This window comes from Meriones unguiculatus, chromosome 7 (genome assembly GCF_030254825.1).
Source record: "Meriones unguiculatus strain TT.TT164.6M chromosome 7, Bangor_MerUng_6.1, whole genome shotgun sequence".
Lineage (NCBI taxonomy): Eukaryota > Metazoa > Chordata > Mammalia > Rodentia > Muridae > Meriones > Meriones unguiculatus.
Window position 1 is genome coordinate 18,347,296 of NC_083355.1, and position 17,113 is coordinate 18,364,408.

The window sequence follows — 17,113 nt, forward strand, 5'->3', positions numbered from 1 at the left end:
CACACACACACACACACACACACACACTCACACCAGGGGTAGCTTCTCCAGGGGTGGAAGAGGGTTGGACCACGCCATCTGCACGCTCCCTAAGACTGGCGTTTCAACAACACCCGGCCTGTCCTATGTAAGCCTTTGGCTCCCCACGCATCTCGAGGGCAGGCACTGTAACCTCATCCTCACAGACTTTACAGCACGAGGCACACAATAAGTGTGCTCCATAAAAGTGTTTCTCGCCCCACTAGGCTCCCACGAAGCAGCCACGCCCTCAAGCAGAAAGGAGAGAGAGAGAGAGAGAGAGAGAGAGAGAGAAAGCCTCGCCGTGTCCACGGTAACCACAGCCGAAGCTGGGAATGCCCACGCATGCGTACAGCCGCCCTTCCTTCCCGTAACCTCAAAAAGAATGCAACCCGTAAAAAGGTTTTGCCAGAAGTTGAGAGCGCATGTGTGGTTCCACCAACACCCTCGTCTCCTCCGCCTACCGCCCGCCCATCCACCCAGCAGTCGCCTCTAGAAACCCTGGCCGGAAGCAGTGGCCATTTTGGGAGGTCTCGCTATCCAATCGCTGCTGGGAAGCGACGGCAGGCCGGCCGGGACTAGACATCTTATTGGCTAATTAGCAGGAATGGGCGGGATCAAGGGTCGCGGGGCGGCCAAAGAAAGGAGGCGGGGAAGCTCGCAAAGTCGCAGCCACGGGGGGAGGCGTGGTCCGGGGCGGGGCTCGGCAGGGGGCGTGGTCAGGGAGGGGCAGTTGGGGCCCCGAGCGATCGCTGGCCAGCGAAGCGCCACACTCGCTCGGTAGAGGACAGCGGCGCTCCGCCGGTAGGTGAATGGGCAGAACCTCGATACCTCAGGTGGGGCGCTGAGGGAGCGGGCGGGAGAGGGGCGCCTCCCAGGCCGGGGCCAGCCTGCAGCCTGGCCGTCCGTGAGGGCTGGCTGGGATGGACGGCCGGGTGTCTGCGGTCTAGCTCGCTCGCACGCGCCGCGCCACCAGCGCCACGCTTGCAACGCCTTGCTCCTCCGGAGCCTCCAGGCCGCGCACCCGCGGGTCACACGCTTGCCCCGAACGCGCGCGGGTACTCCCTACTGTCCCTTCCCCAGCATCCGTGCTGCCATCGACCAGCCTCCCCCCTGCCCGACCGCCCCAGCGGTGAAACGCGCCGCTTTTCCCTGCCAAGTGCTTCGGAGGTCACTTGTTCTGAGAGACCGGAGCGGAGACTGGCCTTGGCACTCAGCAGGACGGTGCTAGTCGCTGAAAGTCATCCTCCCTCCTCGATGATCTTGACCCTGGTGTGTAATTCCGAGTTCTACTCGGGACTCTTGGTGTCTGTTTATGTGTGCCAGTCCCATCTTGGAAGCTCATCCCGGCGCTGGCAACTTGCAGCCACCTGTCACCAAGTAAAATGAAACGTTTGTCCGAGGCAGAGATTTCCACCTGCTTTGGAGCCTCATCGTGTTTATTAATTTCAGACAAAGTCCTTTTTTTTTTTTTTCTTTCCTAAATTGAGGTTAAAAGATGGCTCTCAGGTATAAGGATGGATGGGGGTGTGTGTGCATGGGATGTAAAGAAGAGGATGAGTTTCAAAAATCAGTGTATTAATGACAATTTTTTGTTGTTGTTGATTGGAGACAATGGACACTAGTGACAGGATTACAGGCCCTAAAAGTGAATGAAACTAGTGATGAGGGTGGCGCCAAGACCAGTGAACTTTGGAACACTGGCACTGTAGCTAGAAACTTAAGTCCTCCGGAAAGATTATAGTGTCCTAACATTGGTGATGCAGGTTTTTTCGTAGTGATGTTCCTGGTTAGTGATAGCTGTGGTAAGATGGACAGAATGCTGTCCAGTTGATAGGTGAAGTACCTGAACCAGGTGTGTGGGGGTGACATCTTGTCTGAGGCCTCCGAGCCATGAGTGAGGGTAAGTTCTCCAGAAATCTGAATTAGGACTGTATTAAGGTAACTGTGATAAGGGAGGGGGAAGGTTTGTGGTGATACTATTTTTGCTCTTAATGTGAAAGGGTGCTTTGAAGGTTCCTGACTTGCTTAGTGGTACATGTGGATTTCCTCTCGTATTTAAAGTGATGTCAGAGGCAATTCCTTTGGATCGACGCCAGCTTCTGAGTTTTTCAAACGCCTTTTAAAACATCTTGAAAACTAGACCTGGTAGGCACATACCTGTAATCCCATCACTTGGGAGGCTAAGATAAGAGATTGCTGTGACTTTGAAACCAGTTGGGGCTTCATAGCAAGATCCTGTCTCAGAACACCGGAAAGGGGAAAAAAAAAAAAAGAAAGAAAGAAAAGAAAGAAGAAGACATCCTGATTTATTTGGAAGAGTGTGATAAATTTCTCAGAATATCTCATAATAATATGTCTGACTTTAATTTTAGAAATAAGTACCCAACTGTACATACCCAGAAACATATACCAGTAGTTTGTGAAATCAAATGGTACTAAGTGATCAGGCTTTAGGTCATTCTGATTGTTTCTGGGTAGAAGGAGCAGTTCTGAAGGTTTTTAAATTTTTATTTTTAGTTTTTATTTTTTGTTATTTATCTATTTCCTCTGGTGTCTGTCAGCGTTTGTGGGAGTGGCACCACAGAAAGAGACCGTGCCAGATGAACCTTCCTCTGTTAAGCAAAAACGCCTGGTTTTGCCGTTCAGCCTTGGCAGACAGAAGTGTGGTTCCTCATTTTGCTTCTCCTGGTGAACACTGATTCCTTTGTGATCTGCTTGGAGTGTTTGTGTGTGAGAGGACAGGGCTCACCCTGATTGGTTGTCCAGCCCTTGGCAGCTGTTGTGAGTAGACAGGGTTCACCCTTAACTAGGGGCTGGTAGGAGATTGGAGGGTGTCGAGGAGATAAAAGCTTAAATCCAGGTTTGTTTGTGTAGGCTAGTTTTCCCCCTCTTGAGAGTTTTGTGTTATCACTTTGGCCTGTGAAGGTCACTTTTAATTTTCTTTTCTTTTCTTTTTTTTTTTTTTTCCTGTCTCAGTGGACAGCACACAGACTTCTCACAGGTGCTTCTGCCCGAACTCACAGGTTCATCCTGGCTGGCTTGACAGATGTTTTGTTTTGTTTTGTTTTGTTTTTGTGAGGAGAAAGAAGAAAACTGAAAACCAAATTCAGCCCAAGCAAAAAAAGGTCAGCTTGCTGCACATGCAGGAGGCCTTTCCACCGATGGCTCCCATCAGCTCGATGCTTTTTTTTTTTTTTTTCCTGGCAAAAGGTTAAAATGCAAGTAAAATTCTGCTTTCGTGATTAATAAGTCACTACCGCAGTTGCGTCTGATGCTTCCTGTTTGCCCCATTTTAGTATTTCAGTTAAACTGGAGGCATCTGAGCACTCTGGGCACGTCAGGAGGTACCAGCACGGAGCCGGTGGGGCGGTTTGGAGAGTGGACTTGGGGAGCTGTAAGGATAAGTCAGGCCTCCTCTCTCTGCACACCAGGATCCCGAATAAGGGAAAGGAACGGGCTGGGCGTCCTCTCGGGGAGGGCGAGAGTTTCAAGTGTGAACACTCTGTTTACTTGGTGACACTGGCTGCAAGGCTGAGGGCAGGAGAGGACCAGGTGGAAGGCCGGCCCGTGGAGGAGAGGATTTCTGCATTTCTGAGCAGGGTCCTGAGCCCTGAGCTTCTCTCCCTGCCTGAGTGACAGCGTGAAGGAAGCTCCCCCCAAGGCCCCTGTGCTCTTGTATTTACATTTAAATTGACGTCCCCCTTTCCCTCTTGCTGTGTTATAGTATTTCCTCTTGAGTTCCCTGGCAGAAATCCTTTGGAATTATGGGCGTAGGGAATAATTTTGTAGGCAGCTTTTCTAATTTCTTATGGTATAGAGAGGCAAAGATCTTTAAAATGAGGACCAAATAAGACAGACAGTAATCCCTAGGAATTTGGTGTCATGCTTAGAATCTGCACTGACTTTTATTGACATTTGCTTCATTGTTTTATAGCACTCTCACTTGCTCAAGAATGCTAAGGCGCTCTCCCCACCAAAGTCAGTTTTGACTCCAACTAAACCAGGGAAGCAGCTTTAACTATCCACTTATCATAACGATTCTTAATCCATGTCTCTGCTTAGCGATTGTCGGTTCTGGTTGTTATTAAAAGCCTACCATCTGAACCAGCGTGCCTGTGCTCCTTTTCCCGGTGTAGAAACTAAAGCGGAAGGGTCAGGTAGTGCCACCACACCCACTATGGCCGTTTGTGTTGTCAGACAGACCTGGGTTACAGCCTGGTTTGCCTGAGGCTGTCTGTGTGCCCTCAAGCAAATCACTTCTGTGAACACGGAGTGCCTTGTCTGCAGATGGGGTCAGGAATGTTTTGTGGGACTGTTTCAAGTAGAAGAAATGAGGGGATCTGTATGCTGGGCCAAGCACAGTGGCTGAAACTGTTTTTCTGCCTTGTAGTTCTGGCAGTAGCAGCAGCGGTGGCCGCGAGGCCGATTACTGCATTGTAGCTAGACCTGTCTTCTGTAAGGTAGTGTCAGTTGTGTCAGTTGGAGTGCCTGACAGGTCAGTCGGTTTTTTTGTTTTGTTTTGTTGTTGTTGTTGTTTTTGTTGTTGTTGTTTTCAGCAGGCCCTCCAAGGACTGCTTCCCTCGCCTTGGAGGGGTTAGCTGTCAAGTTTTTCCAGTGTTTATTCATTGTGTGTGCACACATGTGTATCCCAGCACACATGTGAAGAGTCTCTTCCACCCTGTGGGTTCCAGAGAGCAAACTCAGGTCTTCTCACTAAGCCGTCTCTCTAGCCCCTGGTTCCCCCAGGCTTGCTCTACATCCTGCCCCCACTGCACTTCAGCTAAGCCTAAGAAGACCTAGGCTCTGTCTAGTCAGAATTTGCAGCCCTACATAGGGGTTACCTGTAGGACCTCCCAGGGCTGATCCAAACACAACCAATAGGACCTGTCTCGGACCTCCCTACGTCCTCCATGTAGTTAAGCGGGTCCCAGCATTAACCTGGGGAGAGAAAGAGATTTCTCATAGAATATAACCCACCAAGGTCTTGTTCTTTGCTTGGGGGTAAAGGAGGTAACATTTGGTTCTTTGGGGGTATGGTTTCCATCAGCACATGGCACCCCACCTCTTCTCCCTTTCTCCTTTAAGCTGTCGCACCTCCATAACCAGGTCTGAGAGGCCCGGGTCTGCAGTCAGGGACTTGTGGGTTCTGCTTCAGGTATCAAGGGGCTGGGGCTGGGGGGGGTAAATTCCTTTCTGCCCCTTAATACAGAGCATAAATACTGGCTCCCACCATACTGACTTTCTTTCTAAATAGCATTTGTTTTCTCTTGGGGAAGCTGTCTTGATAGGCGAAGAGTCATTTCTAAAGCGAACCTAGTTTTTAGAAAAAATAAATCACCGGATGTCAAGCCTCGTGAGGAGCCTGCTCAGATGAAAATGAAAGCAGCAGGCCCCGGGTGGCACTTGACTTCAAGGCTAGAGGTGAAGGCAGAGCGTCTGGACCGTGCTCAGTCACTGGCCAACTCCACAGCCTGCGTTTGATAGGCGCCTTAGTCATTTTTTTCAAGCGTTGTTTAGGTGAGGGGAGTACTTTCTCTGGAAGGTGAGTCACTCAGGCAGGGGTGTAGGTAACAGGCCATTTGTTCCCCAGCCCCGTTGCAGAGGAAGTCCTGAGCAGACCTTGTTGAAAAGCCCTCTGCCAAAGATCACCCTCATTCCAGCTCAAGGGCGAGGACTAGGGAGCAGGAAGCCGATGGGAGGCTCCTGGAGCTTGCTGACTGACAGACCCATCCCCTGGCGGATCATGCGGGCAGGGCACAGAGCCCAGGTCAGCAGTGTCACCACTCCTGAGTCCACCTTGAGGGTGGAAAATGGCTCACGTCCAGCGACAATCAGCAGAGCGGCAGGAGTGGAGCGTTGGCCCTGGGGAACTGGGAAATCCCTTGGCAGAGAGTTAGAGAGATACAAACTGTACTTAGAGATGAGAGATTTGGGGAGAACCCTTTTCACCCCTGCTTTCCTTTTAGCTACCTGAATTGGAGGCTCAGCAGGGTACCAGGGGTGGAAAAGGAAGTTCTATCACTTTCTGGGTTTTAGGGAGCTCGAGGAACTGTGAACTTGTTACCTTAGTTGTCTCCACTTTCCAGGGTCAGCGTCTGGACCCAGGAAGAAGCATGGGGCGGGGGGGGGAAGGCCTGAGCCACCCTAGCCCCATTTTTCCAGCGGCCTCAGCTTCTGCCGACTCACCTTCCAGAGAGCCATCCCTGATCAGTGTCCGCAGACAGAGGGTCTTTCACAGTGTGCCCTTGACTAGTACACTTAGTGTCAGTCTGTCTGTCCAGGACCATCCACAGGATGGGCATGAATGTTCAGGGTCTCAGTAGAACTGATAATCCCTTGCAAGTGTTCTGGCTGTCTGAGGTAACTAGCCATCCCTTCAGCTTTCTTTGGACTGGCGTGGCCTTAAAAAAAAAATCGTAGGCCTTAACTACTCTGTCAAGAAAAAAATTACTAGAAATATAGAATGGCAGTCGGGCAGTGGAGGCGCACACCTTTGATCCCAGCACTCGGGAGGCAGAGGCATGTGGATCTGTGAATTCAAGGCCAGCATGGTCTACAGGGTGAGTCCAGAACACCAAGGCTACACAGAGAAACCCTGTCTCGGAAAGGCAAAAAGACAGAGCGAGAGAGAGAAATATATAGACTGGCCAGGCATGGTAGCACCAGACTTTAATCTCAGCACCCAGGAAGAAGAGGCAGATGTATCTCTGTGAGTTCAAGGCCAGACTGGTCTACATATTGAGTTCCTGGGGAGCCAGGGCTAAGTAGTGAGACTCTGTTTCAAAGAAGAAAGAAAGGAAGAGGAGGGCTGGGGAGATGGCACAGTGGCTAATGTGCCTGTTGAGCAAACACATAAAAAGCCACTGGCAGCATTGTGTGCCTGTAATCCCAGTGCTGGGGCTGGACAGCAAAGATCCTGGGGGCCTCTGGGAGCTTGCTGGACAGCCAGTTTAGCCAATCAGTGAGCTCCAGTTTTAATGAAAGAAAAAAAAAAAAAGAGCCATTGAGGAAACTGCACATATGTACACACATGGATATACATGGAGGCAGGAGGGAAAGGGGAAGATACTCATTTTTTAGTTTTTGCACCATCCTCTGCAAAAGATTGCCATCCAGCAATGTGGTGGCATTGAGCTCTTTGCACTGTTGTCTTGTTGCCACTGGGCCCAGAAGCTACCCCCAGCAAAGGACTTTTATCTTACTAAACAGCTCTTCTGTCTGTTTCCTCACACAAACTCCATCACTCTCAGGCTTCCTGCAAGCCCTGCAAGGCCTGGGAGGGGTGGAACCTCTGTGGCTTCTGAGAAAAAGTAAACAGAAAGCTGTTTGACTCTCTCCTCTACCATAAGGTTGATGTGGTCATAAGGAGGCCAAAGTTGATAAGAAAATACAGTCTAGGCAGGGTTACCCGGAAGTCTCATCGGTTGTGTCCACCTTTAAGGCCCTTTCTTATGTCCCCAAGTGGTGTTTTACCTAACGTGGGCCTTTAGTGACTATCAGTGGTTGATTTTTGAAGTTTCAAATCCACTGGGCACCAAGAAGCATTTACATCTTTCGTCTCCGAAGACATGGCATGTTGCCCATGGCTTACAGGTGGCCAGAAGGGCCTGAGTAGCCGGTGTCATCCCAGCCAGACCTGTTTGGCTCCTCTCCATGAGAGGCCTCGGAGGGCAAAGCATGATGTCATCTCTGGATAATGGCCCCGTGCACATGCAAAGAGCTGTTAGAGCTGAGCCTTCTGGTGACCCTGGCCTTTCCCTTTACTGTACTGACCAGAATTACTCTTCTGGTTTGTGTTAGGAATGGCCGGGAGGCTTAGAAGAAAAAAGGAGTTTACTGGGGTGTGGGGGGGGTGACCACTGGTTAAATGTTTTGCCTAGGGGAGTTAATGGAATGAGCACTGAGCATTCACCAGCCTTACATGTTGAACGCTGTGGTTTGAGAGGCAGGAATAGCTTCGTAGACGGAAATAGAAAAGTGTCTGCACTATCTATCTCCAGTGTAGGACATATACACAGGTCAGGCCAGGTGGATCGTGTGTGGACCAGAGGCCCAGAAGGCTCATCTTCTCACTCAGTCAGAAATAAATGGGTGCCCAGGTCAGTATTTAGGGAAGATGTTGATGACGGTTTCAGCATCTAGCTTTCAGACCTTCTTCTTGGGATGCCGTCAGAAATATAATCACTGACGTGGTCTCCTTCCGCACCATCCCCCTTGAGCTTGCCACGTGATCAGGCAGTGTGAGCACATGTATACCAATCCAGGCAAGCTCTCAGAGACTATGGCCCTCATCTAGTTAGTCATGTTTATCTATGTGTCTGTATATGTATGTATGAGGGGTGGGAGTATGTGTGCCACAGTTCACACGTGGAAGTTGGAGGACAGCGTTGTGAGGTTGGTTCTGTCTTTCCATTACCTGGATTTTAGGATCAAACTCGCATCACCAGATTTTAAATGGCCAGGGCCTTCACCTCCTGAACCGTCATGCTGGCCCTTTTTGGCTTTGTTTTTTAGACAAGATCTCACTGTGTGGCCCTGGCTAGCCTGTAATTCTGTAACCTGTAACCCTGGCTAGCCCGTATAGACCAGGCTGGCCTCAAACTTGCAGTGTTCCTCCTGCCTCTGCCTCCCACCCATATCCTCCCCAGAGAGCCTCTCTCACAGGAGGAGCCCCTTCCCCACCGCAGAGAGCCTCCCTCACAGGAGGAGCTCTCCTACCCCCACCTCATCCTGCTGCTGTCTTAAGTGGGAATACCTCAGCATCTCTCTTCCTCAAGCCTTGCTCTGCTTGCCACCTTGAAGCAGGAGCTTGCTGACATGCTGGAGTCTTCAGCATCCATGCAGCACAAAGACACTCTAACATAGCTCAGGTCAGAAAGCACACAGTGCTTGGTGCCATGTAGGGCCGAATCACATGCAGGTGTTTCAAGACCTGACCTGTGACAAGCCTTTCGACAACTAGGGTCAGTATTCCAAGGTGGCCTTTCAGGGTCAGGAACAAGGAACGCTCTTGTTTGGCTTTGTCTCCATCATATTCCCCCTGGCTAGTCCAGCGCTTGAAAGATGGTACCCACCAGGCAGAGGAGGTATTTGTCATCAGATGAAAGTGCAAGGCGCAAGTCTAGACTCCTGTTAGGCCCTGTCAGAGTCTGGGTAAGAGAGCAAGAGAGCCATAGGCCTCTCCAGTTTCCCGCCCTTCACTGAGGACTCAGGCTGAAGTTCTCTTGAGAACCCACCTCTCATATCCCATATGAGAGGGAGAGCAAAGGTATAGACAGTGTAAGTGGCCAGTGTAAGTGGATGCACCTCTGCCTCTCGTCTCTTCAGCTGATCACGAGGGAGAGTTTGTCACTCTTTGACAGCAGCTAAAACCAGGTCATGGTCAGGGCTCCACAGAACGGACCAGGCATCTCCTTCTATCACTGCCCCACCCCCTACCTTGGAAGTCTTCTGCAGAAAGCCAAGCTGTTTGGGGTTTTTGTTATTCTGAAGTTCCTTAAATTAGTTCCTCAATTTCAGAACCAGCCACCAGTAACTACAATGAACTTGAAGCCTCCTCCCTCACAGGGAGACTGAGCTTGGCCCGAAGCCCATCCCATCTGTGGAAATCACATATATAAACCCAGAAAGGAGGGTCATGGAGCAGGATTGGCCGAGCCTGGGGAACAGCTTCTTGCCATGAATCATCCAAAAGGTTAGAGAGAGAGAGAGAGTTGTTTTACAGTTCACAACAGACTTGTTACTTGTAAGGATGACCTCAAGATTTGGCAGGATCCTGAACTGCACTTTGATTTATCAAAGCAACTGATTTGACACAAATGTGGTGACTCACACCTTTAATCCCAGCACTCAGGAGGCTGAGACGGGAAGATGAAGAGGTCAAGGCCAGCCTGGGCTACAAAACAAGACCCCTTTTCAAAAAAAGCAAAGCAGAACAGAGCCAGGAAGGGAGGGAGAGGTTGGGCTGTGGCTTTAGCACGAGGCAGTGGGGTAACACCATAATCTTTGGAAACTGTTGAATGGTGCGTACTTCAACGCCCATGTCATGAGAATTCCTAGCTGTAGGAAATGTCCTCATATGCATATATAAAGGACACTTAAGTGCTTTTGCATAACATACAAAAACTATGCTTACCGTTTAGGGCATCGAGTGAAGTACACATGCAGTTGGGTTTTTCTTCGGTAGTGCTCTTCCCTCCGTGTTTCCAACATTCTAACTCCATAATGGCGTCTGTGGATCAGAGGCGCCCCCTCTGCCATCCTTCTGTTTGGTGTTGGCTTTTTAATGCAGGTTTTCGCCAGTTTGATGTAAAATGCCATTGTGACACTTCCCTTTTAAAGCTTGTCAAATGCCCCTTTCGGGGTCTGAGAGACAACCTTTGTATGACACGGCAGCTGGGGTTCTCACTAGCTGATCTTTGGATCATATTTCAGTATTTCAGCTCCTCTATGTCAGTCCCGCATTCTAAAGCTCAGATCATTGGATGGGAGGCTCAGTGTCATGGCTGAGGGAGGGCTTTGGTGTAAGAGCCCTTCGTGTGCAGCCTGTTGCTGCCCCTGCCCTGTGGTGCACACTGCGCAGATGACCTGTTTCCTCCTCCACACGGAGGGCATCGTAGAGCCGGGCATGGTGGCTCCGACCCGTGACCCAGCTCTGGAGAAGCAGGCCAACTAGGATGCATAGCCAGACCTGCCTCAAATATACACACCAATAAATAAATACAAACAAACGGTAGACTATTAGCATCGTGCTCCGAGTGGTGAGGATTTAGGAGATAATGCATGCATCCCACGACCCGTAGTGAGCAGAAGTAGCTGCCAGTGCGACTTTCTGTCAGCATGGGCCAGAACACAATAATACGTGTGCAAACGACAACAGGTGTTAAGAACACCCAAAGGTTTGGCAAGACAGCTAACTTCCGCCCTTCCGCTGAGGTCACCGTGTGTCACCAGGTCACTCCATCAGCCCATTCCGTGCTGAGCCCCTGCCAGTGGTGGCAGGCCAGACCGGGGTTGCAGGGCGCTGTTTTGGGGCCACCCTCAGACCCTCTGACACCCTCTGACCCCCTCCTCTTCCTCCTCTCCCCCCCCCCCCGCTTCTTGAGAGTGTCTGAGACTTCCAGTCTGACATTGGTGCTGCTGACCAGAGGCCGAGGAAGTGGGTATCAGCTCCACACAGGCCGCACCTCTGAAACAGCTTGCAGTTCTAGTCAGGGAAAAGGCCATTCATTTTGTGACAGCTTCCAGCTCCTGGAAGTCCCGTTAGCAGAGGGCCGCTGCATACCAGGCACTGCACTGTGTAAACTAGACACTGTTTCCCGCAGTTAAACATCCAGTAAAGCACTGTGTGTCATTTGAGAGCGCCTCTTTCACAGCTGGGACCCGTCTCTGATTAAATGACCTGCCCATGGCTGTACCTCAGAATGTGAAGGGTTGGTGACTGGCCCTTGGATTGTCCATCCTTTTTTTGTGTGTGAATGGCCTTTCTCCAGCGTTAATTAGTAAGTAATATGTTGGAGTAAATTACTGCCGAAGGCCTTTCTGAATCTAAGAGCAGTTTGGGACTCATTTATCATTTAAATAAATACAGAATAAACGATATATAATCAATCTACCCGTTTTCTCCCTGACTGGATTAGAAATACCTTGGGGACAAGGGTAATTTAGGGTTATTTAGCGAATAACTAGCATCTGTGACTCCCTGAACAAGGAGAAAAGAGAGAGCCCACTAACAAAGGTTCATCTGGAAATTCCAATCAAAATTCCAATTTTGCCACTCAGAATTATTTCCCAACTGTACAGAAAATGTGAACAAGGATAGGCTTTTTTGTACTATTACTTTACATGAAAATCTTAAAATAGAGTGCATCCATAGAAGAGTAGGCGGATATAGTCTCTAACAAAGTGTAAGTTCCTCATCGGGGGATTGCAAAGTGTGCGTGCGTGCGTGCGTGCGTGTGTGTGTGTGTGTGTGTGTGTGTGTGTCTTATGTCTATCACCTTCTTACTTTGTGAGTCACAACTAATAAAACTTGCAGTCCCCAGGGAAAATATGAAAGAGAGTGAAATGGAAACCAAAACCAGGAAAGAGGAGCTCTCTGCTCCAGCCTCCTGGCCCTTTGAGCAGCCAGCGGTTTTGCTATGTGCCTTTGTATCTGTGCATGTTTGGGGTCATCCTAAATTTATCAAGTCGCACTCCCAAACAGGAACACATGGCTTGACAATTCTTGTTCCATACAAAGAGATCTTTCTTGGCTATAGCTTGCTTTTATTATGAAAGTAATATACTCCAGAGAACCTCTGTGGAGTGGATAAGGGGGGAATGGACCCTGGAGAGCCCCTCGGAAGAATGCAGGAGTGGGAAGGACTTAAGCATCTTTCTTATGGTATGTCCTTTCTCTCTCTCTCTCTCTCTGCCTTCCTCTCTTCCTCCTTCCCTCCCCATCTCCCTCCTTCTGTGTGTATGTGTGTGTGTGTAACCACTTGAAATCATTGTCTATAGAAACTGAGAAGATTAACTCTTTTGAAGAAAATTTGAAAAAATTATAAAAATGATCTGCCAGTGTCTGGATTTTCTGTTTGTTTTTGTTTTAAGACGGAATCTCCACATCTATGTTCTTATAAATGTTGATATACTATAGGAAGGGCTGGAGAGGTGGCTCGGTGGTTAAGAGCACTGGCTACTTTTGCAGAGGACCTGGGTTTGGTTCCCAGCACCTACACGGTGACTCACAACTGTGTCACCAGTTCCAGGGGATCCAACCCCCTATTCTGACATTTGCAAGTGCCAGGCGTGCACAAGGTGGACAGACCCATGCAGAAATAGCATACACACACAGAAAGTTTTTAAAAAGGATACACACAAGACTGTTCGGGTCAGAGTTTACATATAATTCTGTACTTCTTTTCTTTAACATTGTCTCCAAGAATGTTTGTTCGTATTGTAAAACTTTTGTAAATGTTTTGATGGATGTGCTGTAATTTAGTAGCTAATTTCCCCATAATTAATTTTTTCTGGGTTTTTGTTATTATAGAAACACTCTGAACATCTTCAGTTGTGCATCTCTCTCTCTATTTCTGTCTGCTTCCTACCAAGCCTGTAATTCTAGTGATATCCGCATAAACTTGACTGTTGTCTTATATAATGCGCCCGGAGTTCTCTCACCTATGTTACTGCATTGCCTGGGTAAAAGTGAGTGAGGGTGTGACTAAAGGTCAGAATGAAGGAGAGGAAAGGGACTGTGATGTGCTGTGGGTTGTCAGAGCGCCTTCCTAGAAGTGCAAGGCCCGAGCTTAGTGTGTATTGGACAAGCAGGAAGTGCCCGGTGGGCCACTCAGGAAGGCAGCCCACTGGGAGACCTGTAGAACTCAGTAGCTGGACGCCTGTGGAGAGGTCTGAGCAGCCAGAACCACGCCCCGTGTTTAGGGAAACGGCGGTCAGATAGATTATAGACCACAGATGTGGGACAGGACCCAGGAGCCCTGCAGAGCCAACAGCTTTCTTCCAGCCTGGGGTTGTCTAAAGGACACGGTGTTTTACAGTGAGCTCAGCCCAGTGGGGATGGGCCGGAGTCAGGGAGAGGATGGAAGAGGCTAATGGAATAGATATGGGGTGATCACCCTTAGCATCCTGAGGGCCCTCGAGGGTGTTGGTGTTTCCTCAGGCCCTGGGCCAGCCAGGGCTGCCAGATGTGTGGTGGGGACCGGAGGACTATCATAAGCTTCATCCCACAAATTTTCTTAACCCTGCCATTGACTTTGTGGATTTGGCCCTAAGGCTGAATAGCTGTGGGCATGTGAGGTTTCTTTTTTAGACAATCAATCTGTAAGATTTCAATGATTAATGGACCTTCACATTTCATATCCTCATTAATGGGAAATGCACAAACGAAATCTCCCTCCAGGGAGCAGGCTTCAAGCTGGCCAAGGACACAGTTCGCGCTCCTTCCAGTTCAGCTTCGCTCAGAGGGCCCAGGCGTGCTCCCTCCTCCTCCCCGGTCATCACCTGACCCTTCACCCCCACCCCCGCCCCTCACCGGTCATCACCTGACCCCTCACCACCACCAGCACAACCCCCACCACCCCCGCCCCTCCCCGGTCATCACCTGACCCTCACGGCTCCCTCACCACCCCACCATCTCCTTTGGAAAACACTTTGGAAAAGGATTCAACAAGCCTGCCAGAGCCCTGTAGCTTGTATCATGGGTAGATGTCCAGTGGCTCCTGTCTGCCCCCCCATCTGCCCCCCTCCCCCCCCCCCCGCCCAGAGGCCTCAACCCCAAGAATGAGGGGGAACCGAGATTTATCTGATCCTCACTCTCCGGAGAATTAGGCCCTGGGCTATAGGACCTGGGCTATAGGACGACCAATGATCTAATCCCGAACGAACTTCTCCTCCCGTCTCATCTGCTGCAGCTGTGACTTAGCTTACCCACCAGCTACCCGTATGTGTGTGCATGTGTGTGTGAGTGTGTGTGTGTGTGTGTGTACTGTTCCTCCGGAGTCACCTACATTTATTATTTTATTATATTTTTATTTACTCATCTATTTCGTATGTGTGTGGGTGTGGAGAGGCCACAGAGTGGGTGTGGAGGTCGGAGGGCATCGTAAAGTCATTTCTCCCCTACCATCTGGCTTAATGGCAAGCACCTTCACCTCCTGAGCCATCCCAGCAATCCCTCCTTATTTTATTTTCTGTGTCTCTCCCTGGGACACGAGCCCCCCCCCCCCCCCCGCCATGAGGCCAGGCTGGCTGTGCTGACACCTCCCCAACCCCTCATCTCTCCTTTCCCTTGAGCACTTCTTTTTCACCTTGAGACTCAGGCATCACCTGGAGGAAGCCTCTCCTAAGTGCCTCGGCCACCCTGTCTCTCCCTGTGTACCCGACAGCATCCCTCTACTTGTCCCTGTCCTTGGACTGCTATATTGTATGTCCTTTTCTGACTGCCTGTCCTTGCACCATCGTACCGTGAGCCCCTCCAGAGACTGCATCGTCTTCCTCGGTGTCACCTCGGCACCCAGGGCAGAGCCTGCCTTAGCCAGCTTCCTATGTGTGTCCAAGGCCTTCATGGCTCCAAAAGAGGACAGAGATCTTATTCACCAGAAACCTGCTGTGCCTCCAATCTCTGGCTCTCAAACTCATTATCAGGGCCTGTGAGGACTGCCCTGCCTGTGTGCTCTGAGCTCTGGATCTGCCGAAATGAGAACCACATGATTTGGGAGTTTTTGTGTTTGTCTGTTTAGTTGGTTGGTTTTGTCTTGGAGGGGGGGGGTGTAGATTGGTTTGTTTATATGTATGTGCTGATTGATTGACTTTGGACACCAAGTCTCTCTATGTGGCCCTGGCTATCCTAGAACCCTCTGTAGACCAGGCTGACCTTGAACTCCAGAGATCCACCTGCCTGTGCCTCCCAAGTGCTGGGACTAAAGGTGGGCACCATCACCACCACGGCTGGTATATCTGTTCTTACAGAAGTTATTAAACTTTAATGTACGTACATAACTGTGTTTTTAATGAAATTTATACATTTTCACATGCAATTTTCCCCCAAAAGATAGGATTTTTATTATTCTTCCACTTTCGGTTTATTTTACTTTGTGTCTTTGAGTGTTTTGGCTATTTGCCTGTCTGTGTACTACCCGTGTCCTTAGTGCCCACGGATATGAGAGGAGGGCACCACATCCCTTGGAAGTGATGTTACAGACGGTTTCGAACCACCTTGTGGGTGCTGGGAACTGAACCCAGGTCTTCTGCAAGAGTAAACAGTGCTTTTAACCACTGAGCCATCTCTACAGCCCCTTGGACTGGTTTTCTTTTTTTTCACACTCGATTGTTAATTAAGTTGACCAACTTAATTACGTCCGTTCCTGTGACTACCGTTATTCCTTACATCCCATGTCCCTCTTTTCTGGTTTACTTTTCTTCTTCCCATAGCATGTCCTTCTGAGGTTCTTTCAGTGAACACAGTGGTGTGTTAACCTGAAGTTCTTGTTTATGTCCATACATGTTGTGCTTTGATTTTAAACATCTTTAAAAGGAAAAGGAAAGGATTTATTAAAAATCATCAACTTAAAAATTATAGCACCCAGCAGCATGGAGCAGTGTGACTGGGTTAGAGCACTGACCTGTTTACTGCTGATTCAGCAGTCCCTGCCAGAGCGGGGGGGGGGGGGGGGAACCGTTCTTAATTCTTGTGCTTCCTGCCTGCAAGGGCTGAGAAATGGAAATAGTGCTGGTCCCATGGCTAGTGATACCGCTCAGGTCCGGGGTTTAACGAGAGCAGTGATCCTCGGACACGTCAGGAATGGGCTGAGAGTGTTGCTGTTTGAGGCCTAGGCCCATGCCAGGCTTTCTGGTTGTCTACGCTGAGCCTCAGTGGCTCCAGCAGCTGACTTACCCCTCGGCCTTCACTCCTCCATCTGCCCAATGGGAATAAGGACAGCAGCCTTGCAGTAACTGTCAGAGTGGACGCTTGCTGAAGGAGGCCAGCGAAAATGGCTTCCCCCACAGAGAAGAGGATAAGGCAGATCTGGGTAGTGCCCCACAGAGAGGGGGCAGGGGGAGCGAAAGAAGGGAATCAGGTTTGCCCATGGCTACCCAACTCCACAGAGTAAAGCGGGCATTCTGGCTGGGTAGGTGCCAGGGCAGGGCAGGGGGAGGCAAATGGCAGAAAGGGGAGCCAGGATGCAGCAGGCCTGGGGGCCTGGGAGCACAACCGGCCAAATAGCTGTTTGCGAGGGCAGCTGCCTCTCACCCCAGGTTCTCCCTTGCCTCACCATCCCTCCTTTCTGTTAGGCTGAAGCTTAGCCAGGGCAGCCTGATGTCTAGGCCAACTATAAGCAGAAAAGAGGAAGCATCAGGAGGACTTTGGTTTCAACCAATATCTTTATTAAGGAAGTTGAGTCATTCTACTTCTGCTATTTATCCCTCTGGGCATTCAGAGAAGGACAAGTTCTTATTTCCAGATGAAATCGTTTGAGCGAGATTTGCTCTGGCCCTTAGGTGGATGTTTCTGAGACGGCCTGAAAGAGGCTTTGATTTCCCTTTTGAGGAGGGTGAAGTGGGTATGGAATGCCTTAGGTGAGGCTGTGGA

At 49.8% G+C, this 17,113-nt stretch overlaps 1 protein-coding gene across 3 annotated transcripts in view; it reads left to right on the top strand.

Annotated features, from left to right (window-relative positions):
• The first annotated feature begins 745 nt into the window (after positions 1-745).
• Positions 746-17,113, top strand: part of Map3k14 (mitogen-activated protein kinase kinase kinase 14) — a 47,856-nt gene continuing 31,488 nt past the window's right edge. Inside the window, exon 1 of one of the 3 annotated variants that reach the window (XM_021631935.2) lies at positions 746-822. The gene's annotated coding sequence lies outside the window, so the exon portion shown is untranslated. Of the gene's footprint in view, positions 855-12,224; positions 12,407-17,113 lie in introns of those variants that run through there. The other 2 variants (XM_021631936.2, XM_060386593.1) reach the window with 2 other exon arrangements.